Source organism: Odocoileus virginianus, chromosome 19 (genome assembly GCF_023699985.2).
Source record: "Odocoileus virginianus isolate 20LAN1187 ecotype Illinois chromosome 19, Ovbor_1.2, whole genome shotgun sequence".
Lineage (NCBI taxonomy): Eukaryota > Metazoa > Chordata > Mammalia > Artiodactyla > Cervidae > Odocoileus > Odocoileus virginianus.
The window spans coordinates 23,632,360-23,643,521 of NC_069692.1; positions in this window are offsets into that span (position 1 = coordinate 23,632,360).

An 11,162-nucleotide genomic window follows, 5' to 3' on the forward strand; every position below is an offset into this window, starting at 1 on the left:
ATTTCCCTCTCAAATTCCTTTCTTCAAGTGTCTGACATTTTCAGCTGAGCCAGGACCTGCTGTGCCTGTGACCCCGAGGGATACAGCAGCTTTGAGGGCACTAGCATGCAGGTAAGATGCTTCTTCAGCAGACAGAGGTTATGTACAGACTTTGAGGATTTTATTTGCTTTGAAAGAAAGGAAGGTAAACATAAAGGCCATAGTCCAATAGGACATGGTTATACAGAAGAAAGGCTATTTTAAAAAACGATATAGGTCGTTCCTTTTATTGAATGTTAAAGTGTGAGTCACTCAGTCGTGTCGACTCTTTGGGACTGCAGGGACTGGGGCCCACCAGGCTCCTCTGTCCTTGGAATTCTCCAGGCAAGAATACTGGAATGGATTGCCATTTTCTCCTCCAGGGGATCTTCCTGACCCAGGGATTGAACTCGCGTTTCCTGCATTGCAGGCAGATTGTTTAGCATCTGAGCCACCTGGGAAAGGGAAAGTGAAGTTGCTCAGTTGTGTCCAACTCTTTGAGACCCCATGGACTGTAGCCTACCAGGCTCCTCCGTCCATGGGATTTTCCAGGCAAGAGTACTGGAGTACTCTTGCCATTTCCTTCTTGAGCCACCAGGGAAGCCACAAATAAACACACCCTCTTGGCCTGGAGATGCCAGGGATTGAACCTGGGGCCTCATGTGCTCTACCACTGAGCTACATCCCTGTTTATGCATTCAAACAAACTGATAGTCGAACCATTTTTTTCTCAATCCATTCAGAGTTTTTAGCGAAAAGGAAGAAAATGATGGTGGGACCTGTGTCCTCTGGGAGTTGTAGTTCTGGGAAACCTGTTTCAGGAGCCTCATAAGTTGTCAGATAGTTGAAATGAATGTAGCCACGCTTACACTATTTTTCTTGATTCCTCTCATCTTTCTTCTTGAGGATGTAAATGATGGAGACAAATTTGAAACCTGTTTCCTCTGGGTATCATTCACTTATGAAAACCCAGTGGAGATGTTTGAGTGGTCTCTTTCTTCCTGAAAAATCTCTGCAGTTTGCCACCAGGCCTGGGGGCTTTATTATCCTGAGTGACTTTGCCATCTACAAATCACCGCCCTAAGTAGCTAAAGGGAATGAGTTAACCAGAGCTCTGAAAAAATGTAACCAGTGTTTCTTCAATATTAGCAGAACAACTGACTTCTGCCTGGGCAGGGCACCTGAAGACCTGGCTTGCAGTCATGTTACCCACAATTCCACCGCTCAGAGCCTAAATTTCCCTTGAATTACAGTTTTTACTCTGATGTTGTCACAACACAGACACCAATCTGATACCAATCAGTCTACCCTAAAACTTCTCATGCATCCTAGTATTCTCTCCCATACAAAGCCAAGTGGTCTGACAATGGAACTAAGCTAATGGAATATTGTGATGAATATTCTAAGTGGTTTGCCTGCTCTACCCAGGTCCCTTTTTCTGGGAAATCTGCTCAAACCTGAGAGTTCACTATCTGCGCAGAATCCCTGTTACCCTGTCTCTCTGGTTATAGTTAATGGATCAGAGGAAATTTTTTATTGTGTTTAGGTTCAGCTGCAAGTAACAGAAACTCTCCCATCTTAAATAAGATGGGCATGCATTTCTCTCTCATTTGGTAGAAGCCTGGATTTACGCAGTCCTGGGCTGCTGTGGGAACTTCATCAGTGATCCAGGCTCTTCCTGCTCACACTCTGCTGTTTCCAGGGTGTGGCTCCAAGATGTCAGTTGGAGCTCCAGTTATCCCATCATCACATCCACCCCCAAGGAAACTTTCCAGAAGACTCACACAAAAGTTTTGCTTGTATCTTATTGCATAACCCTACACTAGATTCAAGAGAAGCTGGGGGTGTAGTCTTTTGATTTGGTGAGCAATGTAAAAGTCAAGGTTTCAGCAGGCTCTTTGAAAAATATCAAACTATAAATTGGATTAAGCTAGTCAGATTCTTAAGAATTTGTACCGAGGGATTCTAAATCCTGATAATGGCAGGCTCTGGAGACGTGTAGACTTGGACCAACAGTGCAGATTGATCAGGTTTATGTAGTGGAAGCCAGGCAAGAGAGAGGAGGCAGATACAAGCAGAAAAGGTGAGAAGGAAGCCTAACGGGACATGTGCTTCTGGGGAAGCATCAGGAATGACCCAGGTCCTGACCCAGTTCCGTTTCTCATGAAGTCTGACTGGATGGTCAGTTCTGCACTCCTCAGAAACCTCACGTTTTAAAAAACTGCTTTTCAAACATTATTTATTCAGAAGAGAAAGTGGGGACTTCCCTGGAGGTCCAGGGGTTAAGACACCATGCTTCCATCACAGGGGGCACCGGATTGATCACTGGTTAGGGAATTAAGGTCCCACGTGCCCTGCAGCAAAGCCAAAAAGAAACAAAGATGAGAGAAGCGATGGAAGCTGGAGGGTTTCAGATTCCTCCCAAAAGAAGTTATTTCTCTGGAGCAATTAAGGATACATTTTATAGCTATAACAGTAAGATCTTAATATAATGAAGCAAACCCAGCATTTGCTGAAATCTCTCTCTTACTTAAAAATTTTGTCTTCTTTTCCCAAAGAAGGACATTTTACATATCCTTATATCCTTATCTCCTTGATAGTTGTCATCACCCATTGTTAGGATAGACAAAGTCGAAACTACTCAAACAAAGCTCTTGTGTTCTTACATTGGTGCTATCCTACCTCCTGAATATATTATCAGTCCCTGGTGAGGATCATGTTGAAACCAATGGTGTTCTTTCTTGCTGTACTATGCTTAGTTGCTTAGTCATGCCCAACTCTTTGTGACCCCATAGACTGTAGGCTGCCAGGCTCCTCTGTCCACGGGGATTCTCCAGGCAAGAATACTGGAGCTCTTAGTGATGCTTATTTTTTCCTTTAGTTAATATAATTGAATTCAGGCCAATTTGTATGACTGTAGGAGTAATACCTGTATTTCATTTCCTGTCCATGGATTCTGTGGGGATGTGGTTTACCATAATCCGCCTTTCTCCTGGAAGCCATTAAGTAGATTCTTTCCTTTCAACCAAAAACTTTTATCTAAGTCTGCTTATAAAAAAAAAATGAGTGGATCTCTGGCACAAGAAAACAGATTTCTACTAGCCACTAGACCAGGGGTGGCAAAATGCTTTGGTAAAGGGTTCAATAGTAAATATTCTAGGCTTTGCTGGCCATGCAGTCTATCTTGCAGCTTCCTCAACTTTGCCACTATGACCTTGGACCAGTCAGATCATGTGTAAGCAATGGTCATGACTATGTTCCCATAAAGCGCTATCTACAAAAACAGGTAGAGGGCCAGATTTGACCTAAAGGCTGTAGTTTGCTCTGCACTAAACTATAAACCCCATTTGGGCAGGGACATAGCTGATTTGTTTAACAGTTTATACCCAGCTCCAAATACCAGGTCTGTTACTTGGTAAACATTTGACTTGATGAGTAAACTATCAATGTGACAACAAAGGACAGATTATTCCATCTTAAATTTGAAAAACAAACACAAACAAACAAAACAGTCTCTCCTGTTGGCTTTCTGACTGATTTTCCTTAAAAACTGTGAAAATCTATGTACTATTAAAATCTCACAGTTTGAGAATATCACAGAGAATACATTCATGGCCTGGATTCTCAGGTGGCTGAATTATGTAATCAGCTATAAAGACTAGGATGAAGAAAATTTTCTTAGGAGCAAAGCCATAATGTTTGTGCCCCTAATCAAGTCTGTATATGTGCCCCTAATCAAGTCAATCACTGGTGCCATTCTACTGGATAAAGGTCTTGTCATTATGGAGCTTACATTCAATTGGGAGTGGAATGTATATAGTTGAATCCAAGCAGACCCTAAACACGCAAGAAACCCACATGCCAGTGCAGGTAGATGTAAGAGACAGAAGTTCAATTCCTGGGTTGGGAAGATCCCCTGGAGGAGGGCACGGCAACCCATTCCAGTATTTTTGCCAGGAGAATCCCATGGACAGAGGAGCCTGGTGGGGCTACAGTCCATAGGGATGCAGAGTTGGACACGATTGAAGTGACTTAGCCTTCAGCAAGCTACATGAAGAAGTGGCCCAGGTGCCCGTGGTCTCCACTCCTGCTACACTGCCTTCTCTCTCCCAGGCTGCACCTGTGATCTCAGATGGAGTTCTGTATGATCAGTGGAAGAGAAGACTCAGGTGTGGTTTACGGGTGGTTCAGGACAATATGCAGGCACCATCCAAAAGGGACGGTTGCAGCACTAGAGCACATTCTTGGGACAGCCCTGAAGGACAGCAGTGAAGTGAAACCCTCCCAGTGGGCACAGGCTTGGGCAGTGCACCTGGTGGTGTACGTCGCTTGGAAGTACCACCTGCTTTGGGCCCCTCAAGCCTCTGAATCAACAAGGCAAATAAGGGAGTTTCGGTGCGGACTGAGGTGACTGAGCCTGACTACTATGGGGAAATTGGACTTCACAATGGAGGGCAGGTCTTAGTATCAATATCACTATACCCTGAGATTAAAGTCAATGGAAAACTATTAATTCAACAACCCAATCAAGGCAGGACTATTAATGGCCTAGATACTTCAGGAATGAAGGTTTGGGTCTTGCCAGCAGGTGAAGAACCACAACCAGCTGAGATGCTGCTGGAGGAAAAAGGAGTACAGAATGGTTAGCCAAAGAAGGTAGTTATAGATTCCATGTGACCAGTTAATAGAAAAAAAGGACTGTAATTATCATCAGTATTCCTCTTTATTTTGTTATGAATATGTTTGTGTGTATGTGTGTGTGCTATCTGCAGCACAGGAATTAATGTTGATGGTTATTTTGGGGGGTCATTGATAAAAAATAAATTTCATTTAGTCTTTTATTTTTTTGAGGCTGGGAAAAGTGGAAAAAAATGTTTCACAGAGAATAGTTAAGAGAAATGTGTTTTAATACTTCAAGATTGGCCTTCAGTTTAATTGGAAGTTCACTAGTCAGGAATACAATGAGGTAGACTCGTTAAGGCCCTTTTGAGCCAGGCCCCAACATGAGTCCTCCTGCCCACTGTCACTGGAGCCAATAGAATGGGACAGAGTTCTGTTCAGAAGTAAAGGGAAGCTCCCAACAGAGATGCAAACCTGTACTGAAGCACAAGCTCCCGCCATGAGGCCGTGAGCCATGGGCGGGGCTGTGGGGAGGGGAAGGGGCAGAGTTCTCCCGGGAGGGTGCAGCTCCAGGTCATCCCCAGAGCTGCACGGTGGCACCGTGTCTCTCTGCACTCCGGCAGCCACTGCCCTCTTGGATTCAGGTGGTGTGTGCAGCCGCCTAGCTGAGGTGTTTGAGGCAGACATTTTACACTAGGAACTTGATTCTGAAGTGACAGAGGTGAAGTCTCTGCACACCATACTCAATGAGCAAATGAAACTAGACAAAGCACAAATCGGGAGGGAGAAAGCTGAGACTTTATTACCAATATTCTATTTTATCTTTTGGGAATTGTTATCGGGCTTTCACAGATTCCGTGAATTGGTCAAAACTCATTCTATGTCCTTCTAATGTGCTTTTCTGTGCAATAGAGTCTTGAAAGTTAAAAACTACATTTCCGGGGAGAACAAGATGGCGGAGGAGTAGGTGGACGTGGAGTATAGCTCTCTCCTCGGATACATCAGGAATACATCTTCAGGCACAAAAGTGCATGCAGAACACCAGCTGAGCGTGGACAGGAGTACCTAACCAGCAGGAAAGAATATATAGAACCATGCAAAACTCGGTAGGACAAAGGAACTATGGGAAAAAACAGGAGTGTTACTAGGACTGGACCTGCCCTTGGCGGGTGGGGGAACTGAAGCAGGGGTGCAATCCCCACATTGGGGTAATTGTCTGAGTCAGAGGAGAAACATTTAAGGCTGAGAATGAAACAGCTAACCTGTGGCAGCCTAACTGGAATGAGAATCAGACGGTCCTTGCCGCAGCCGTACATACCTGGGACAGGGATGCAGGTACCCTACAAAGTAAAGCAGCTGGGGGCTGGAGTGTAGGGATTGTGGAGCAATCCCAGGGCAAAGGCTGCTGTTGACTGTGGAGAGACGGACCGAGGGGACATGATGGAGGAGATTGAGGTGGGAAATGCCTGTGGAGGAAAGCCAGGCAGCCAGGGAAGCAAGGCAATACTGCTGAGTCATGCATAGGGGGTGGAGCTATCACCATAGCCTCTCTCTCCCCACACGCCAGCATCAGCAGCTGAACGGTAGAGAGGCTGGCCCATCAAGTGCCTGAGGCAGGGAATTACAGAGTAGGACCCCACCCAGGGTGCCCCTTTAAGTGGCTGACCTGCATCTACAAAGTAGGACCCCAGCCAGGGGTGCCCCTCTACCTGCCTGACGTGTTGAGCAACAGAGAAGGACCCCAGGCAAGGGAGCCCTCTAAGTGCCTGAATGGGCGGAGCTACAGAGAAAGACTAGCCAAAGAGGCCTTCTGATCGCCAGCTACCAGAAGCTCGCAAAAAGACTGATAGGGCCATAACTCCTGCAGCTGAGGCAGTCCGTGTACCTGAACATTTGCTCCCCGTGACCCAAGCATCTGTGCCACCGTCACACTTAACCCTCATTGGGGCAGAGCTGCCACAGGCAAACAAACAAACAAAAGTCTTGCATCTGTGTATGTGGGGTCGTTTTGGTTGTGTCCAACTCTTTGTGACCCTGTGGCCTGTGGCCTGCCAGTCTTCTCTGTCAGGGGTGTTCTCTAGGCAAGAATACTGGAGTGTATTGGCCAATACTTGTTGCCATACCCTTCTAGAGCACTATATTTCCTGCTGCTCTAGCTGCCAACTCCCCTGAGTACCTGGTGCTGCCAGAACCCCTGTGACCCAAGCAGCTGTACCACTCTGCACCCGGCCCTCACTGGGGCAGACCCAAGTCCTCCACGGCAGCCTCAGGAGCAAACCCCAGTGGACGACCCACATGCAGTGAAAGTGAAGTCGCTCAGTAATGTCTGACTCTTTGCAATCCCACGGACAGTAGCCTGCATCAGGCTTCTCTGTCCATGGGATTTTCCAGGCAAGAGTACCAGAGTGGGTTGCCATTTCCTTCTCCCACATGCAGAGGTGGAAATAAAACCACAACTGAAACCCAGGGGCAGTGCAGCTAAGAAAGAAGACCCAAAACCTTCCCACCAGCTGTACAAGCTGCAGATTAAATCCACACGATCAACTAGGCAGACTCTGTGTCTATGGAACATATATAAGGATATTGAGAGCTCCTACAAAAGAAAACGCACTACTTCTGATAGATGTGGACATTGGAGGCAAGAGTTGGACCAGATTAGAATCTGAGCTGCCCCCACAGCAGGTCCAGAGACCAGCGCAGTGCTGGAGGGCATCCTGGGGAGGTGAGGTGGACTGTGACTCCCAGTGAGGGAAAGCATCCTGACAGCAGTGACTCAAGAAAAACATTTATTATTCGTATGTTTTGACTTGTTCTGCAGTTTCTTTGGGGGTTTTGTTTTTTCCTTTCTCTTTCTTCTTCCCCCCCCTCTTCCCCACCACCATTGTAGTTGTCCATTTTATTGGCACTATGAAATCTAATTCAGCTTTTGAGTTCTTTTTTTAATCACACTTTTTATTGTTGTTACAAACCTCTGCCTCTGTGTTGGGTTTTTGCAGTTCTGGGGAGTTTTCCTTTTTCTCTCTCTCTCTCTCTTTCTTTCCCTTTCCTTTTTTTACCCTTAAAAAAATTTTTTTAAACCTATTATTATTGTTTCTACATTTATTCCTTTGTTTGCCTTTCCTACTGTTCTTTTCCCCTTGCAGTTAATCTTTAATGTATATAAATCTTCTTTATCTACCTCTATTTAACTTTGCATATCTATTCTTTCTTTCTTTTCTTTCTTTCCTTTCCTCTCAACATATTTGTTAGTTTTGTTTTCATTGCTTTATTCCCCAATTGGCACCTTGCTTTAGTTTTGTTTTCCAGTTTGTGCTTTAGTTAGTTTTGTTCTTAACTGGTAGATATAACTTTTGGTTTCCTTTGTTCACTGGATCAATCTACTGTACTTTATTTTTGTTGGACTGTTTTGGTTTTGCTAAGGATGTATATGTATATATTCCATTATTTTAATTCTTATTTGCCTGATTTTTAAACTGCCATCTGTCTGGGTTCATCTTTGGTTTCTCGTTTTGGGGTATGTATTTTAATCTCACTTAATGCCGTAACAAACCACTTGTGGAATCTTTGTTCCTGACCAGAGGTCAAACCCTGAGCCTTGGGAGTGGGAGCACTGACTCCAAAACCGTAGACTAACCAGGAAACTGACCCTGGGGAATATCAAATAGTGAGCACTCCCACAAAGGAAACCGCTTAAATACAAGATCCAGCATCACCCAATCACCAGTAGTACCCTATGCAGGATGCTTCATCCAAACAGCAAACAAAACAAAAGTCCAAACCCAACCACCAGCAGACAGGATTACCACCTCATTCAGCCTTGCCCATCAGAGGAAACACAAACAAACAAACAAAAAATTCAGCATAAATCTTACCCTATATGAAGCTTAAACAAACCACTGCACAAAGCTTAGGGAGGCAGAAACCAAAAGGAAGAAAGAATTCAACCCTGAAGACTGCAAAAAGGAGACCTCAAACACAATAAATTAAAAAAAAATAATGAAAAGGCAGAGAAATACTACACAAAAGAAGGAACAAACTAGAAACACAGAAGTCCAAATAAATGGAAAGGAAACAGGCAAACTACCTGAAAAAGAATTCGGAATAATGATAATAAAGATGATCAAAAACCTAGGAACAGAAGGGAGAAAATGCATGAATCAATTAACGAAGACCTAGAAAAATTAAAGGATAAACATACAGAGACAAACAACACAATTACTGAAATTAAAAATACTCTAGAGGGAATCAATAGCAGAATATCTGAAGCAGAAGAATGAATCAGACAGCTGGAAGATAAAATGGTGGAAATAACTTCTGAAGAGAATAATAAAGTAAATAGAGTGAAAAGAAGTGAGGATAGTCTCAGAGACCTCTGGGACAATATCAAACATGCCAACATTCAAATTATAGGGGTCCCAGAAGAAGAGAAAAAGAAAGGGTATGAGAAAATTTTTGAAGAGATTATAGTTGAAAATTTCCCCAGCATGGAAAAGGAAATAGGCAATCAAGTCCAAGAGGTGCAAAGAATCCCATACATGATAAACCCAAGGAGATACATACTAATTAAAGTATTAAAAAAGATTAAACACATAGAAAGAATATTAAGAGCAGCAAGGGAAAAGCAACAAGTAACATACAGTGTAAGGGAAACCCTGTACATTTAACAGCTGATCTTTTAGCAGAAACTCTGCAGGCCTGAAGGGAATGGCAGGATACATTTAAAGTACTGAAAGGGAAAAATCTACAAGCAAGATTACTCTAGCTGGTAAGGATCTCATTCAAAATTGATGGAGAAATCAAAAGCTTTTCAGACAAGCAAAAGTTAAGAGAATTCAGTACCACCAAAGTGGATTTACAACAAATGTTAAAGGGGCTTATATAGTCAAGAAATACAAGAGAAGAAAGAGATCTACAAAAATCAAACCCTAAACAATTAAGAAAATGGCAATAGGAATGTATACATCTATAATTACTTTAAATGTTAATGGATTAAATGCTTCAACCAAAAAACACAGACTGGCTGAATGGATACAAAAATAAGACCCATATGTTTGCTGTCTATAAGAAACCCACTTCAGATCTAAAGACACATATAGACTGAAAATGAGAGGATGGAAAAATATATTCCATGCAAATGGAAAGCAAAAGAAAGCTAGAATAGCAATCCTGATATCAGACAAAATAGACCTTAAAGTAAAGAATATTACAAAAGATAAGGAAGGACACTACATAATGATCAAGGGATCAATCCAAGAGGAAGACATAACAAATGTAAATATCTATGCACCCAACATAGGAGCACCTCAATACATAAGACAAACACTAACAGACATAAAAGGAGGAATTGACAGTAACACAATAGGTAGGAAACTTTAACACCCCACTCATGCCAATGGACAGATCATCAAAACAGAAAATTAATAAGGAAACATAAGTCTTAAATGATACATTAGATGAGATGGATCCCATTGGTATCTTCCGGACATTCCACCCACATGCAGAAGAATATAGCTTTTTCTCAAGTGCACATAGAATGTTCTCCAGGATAGACCACATCTTGGGTCACAAATCAAACCTCAGTAAATTTAAGAAAATTGAAATCATATCAAGCACCTTTTCTGACCACAGTGCCATGAGACTAGATATCAGTTATAAGGAAAAAAAGCATAGAAAACACAAACACATGGAGATTAAACAATACGTTTCTGAATAACCAACAGGTTACTGAAGAAATCAAAAGGGAAATAAAAAAAATTCTATAAACAAATGACAATGAAAACACAACAGCTCAAAACCTATGGGATGCAGCAAAAGCAGTTCTAAGAGGGATGTTTATAGCAATACAATTCTACCTCAAGAAACAAGAAAAACATTGAATAGACAACCTAACTTTACAACTAAAACAACTGGAAAAAGAAGAACAACCCCCCCCAAATTAGCAGAAGGAAAGAAATCTTAAAGATCTGAGCAGAAATAAATGCAAAAGAAGCGAAAGAAACAATAGTAAAGATTAATAAAACTAAAAGTGGTTCTTTGAGAAGGTAAACAACATTGACAAACCTTTAGCCAGACTCATCAAGAAAAAAGAGAGAATTGAACCAACAAAATTTGAAATGAAAAAGGAGAAGTACAACAGACAATGCAGAAATACAAAGGATTATAAGAGACTATTATGAACAACTACATGGCAATAAAATGGATAACCTGGAAGAAGTGGACAGATTCTTAGAAAAGTTCAATCTTCCAAGACTGAACCAGGAAGAAATATAAATTATGAACAACCCAATTACAAGCACTGAAATTGAAGCTGTGATCAAAAATCCCCTGAAAAACAAAAGCCCAGGACCAAGAGCTAATGCCTATCATTCTAAAACTCTTTCAAAAAATTGCAAAGGGACGAACACTTCCAAACTCATTCTATGAGGCCACCATCACCCTGATACCAGACAAAACCAGACAAAGACAACACAAAAAAAGAAAACTACAGGCCAATATCACTGATGAACATAGATGCCAAAATCCTT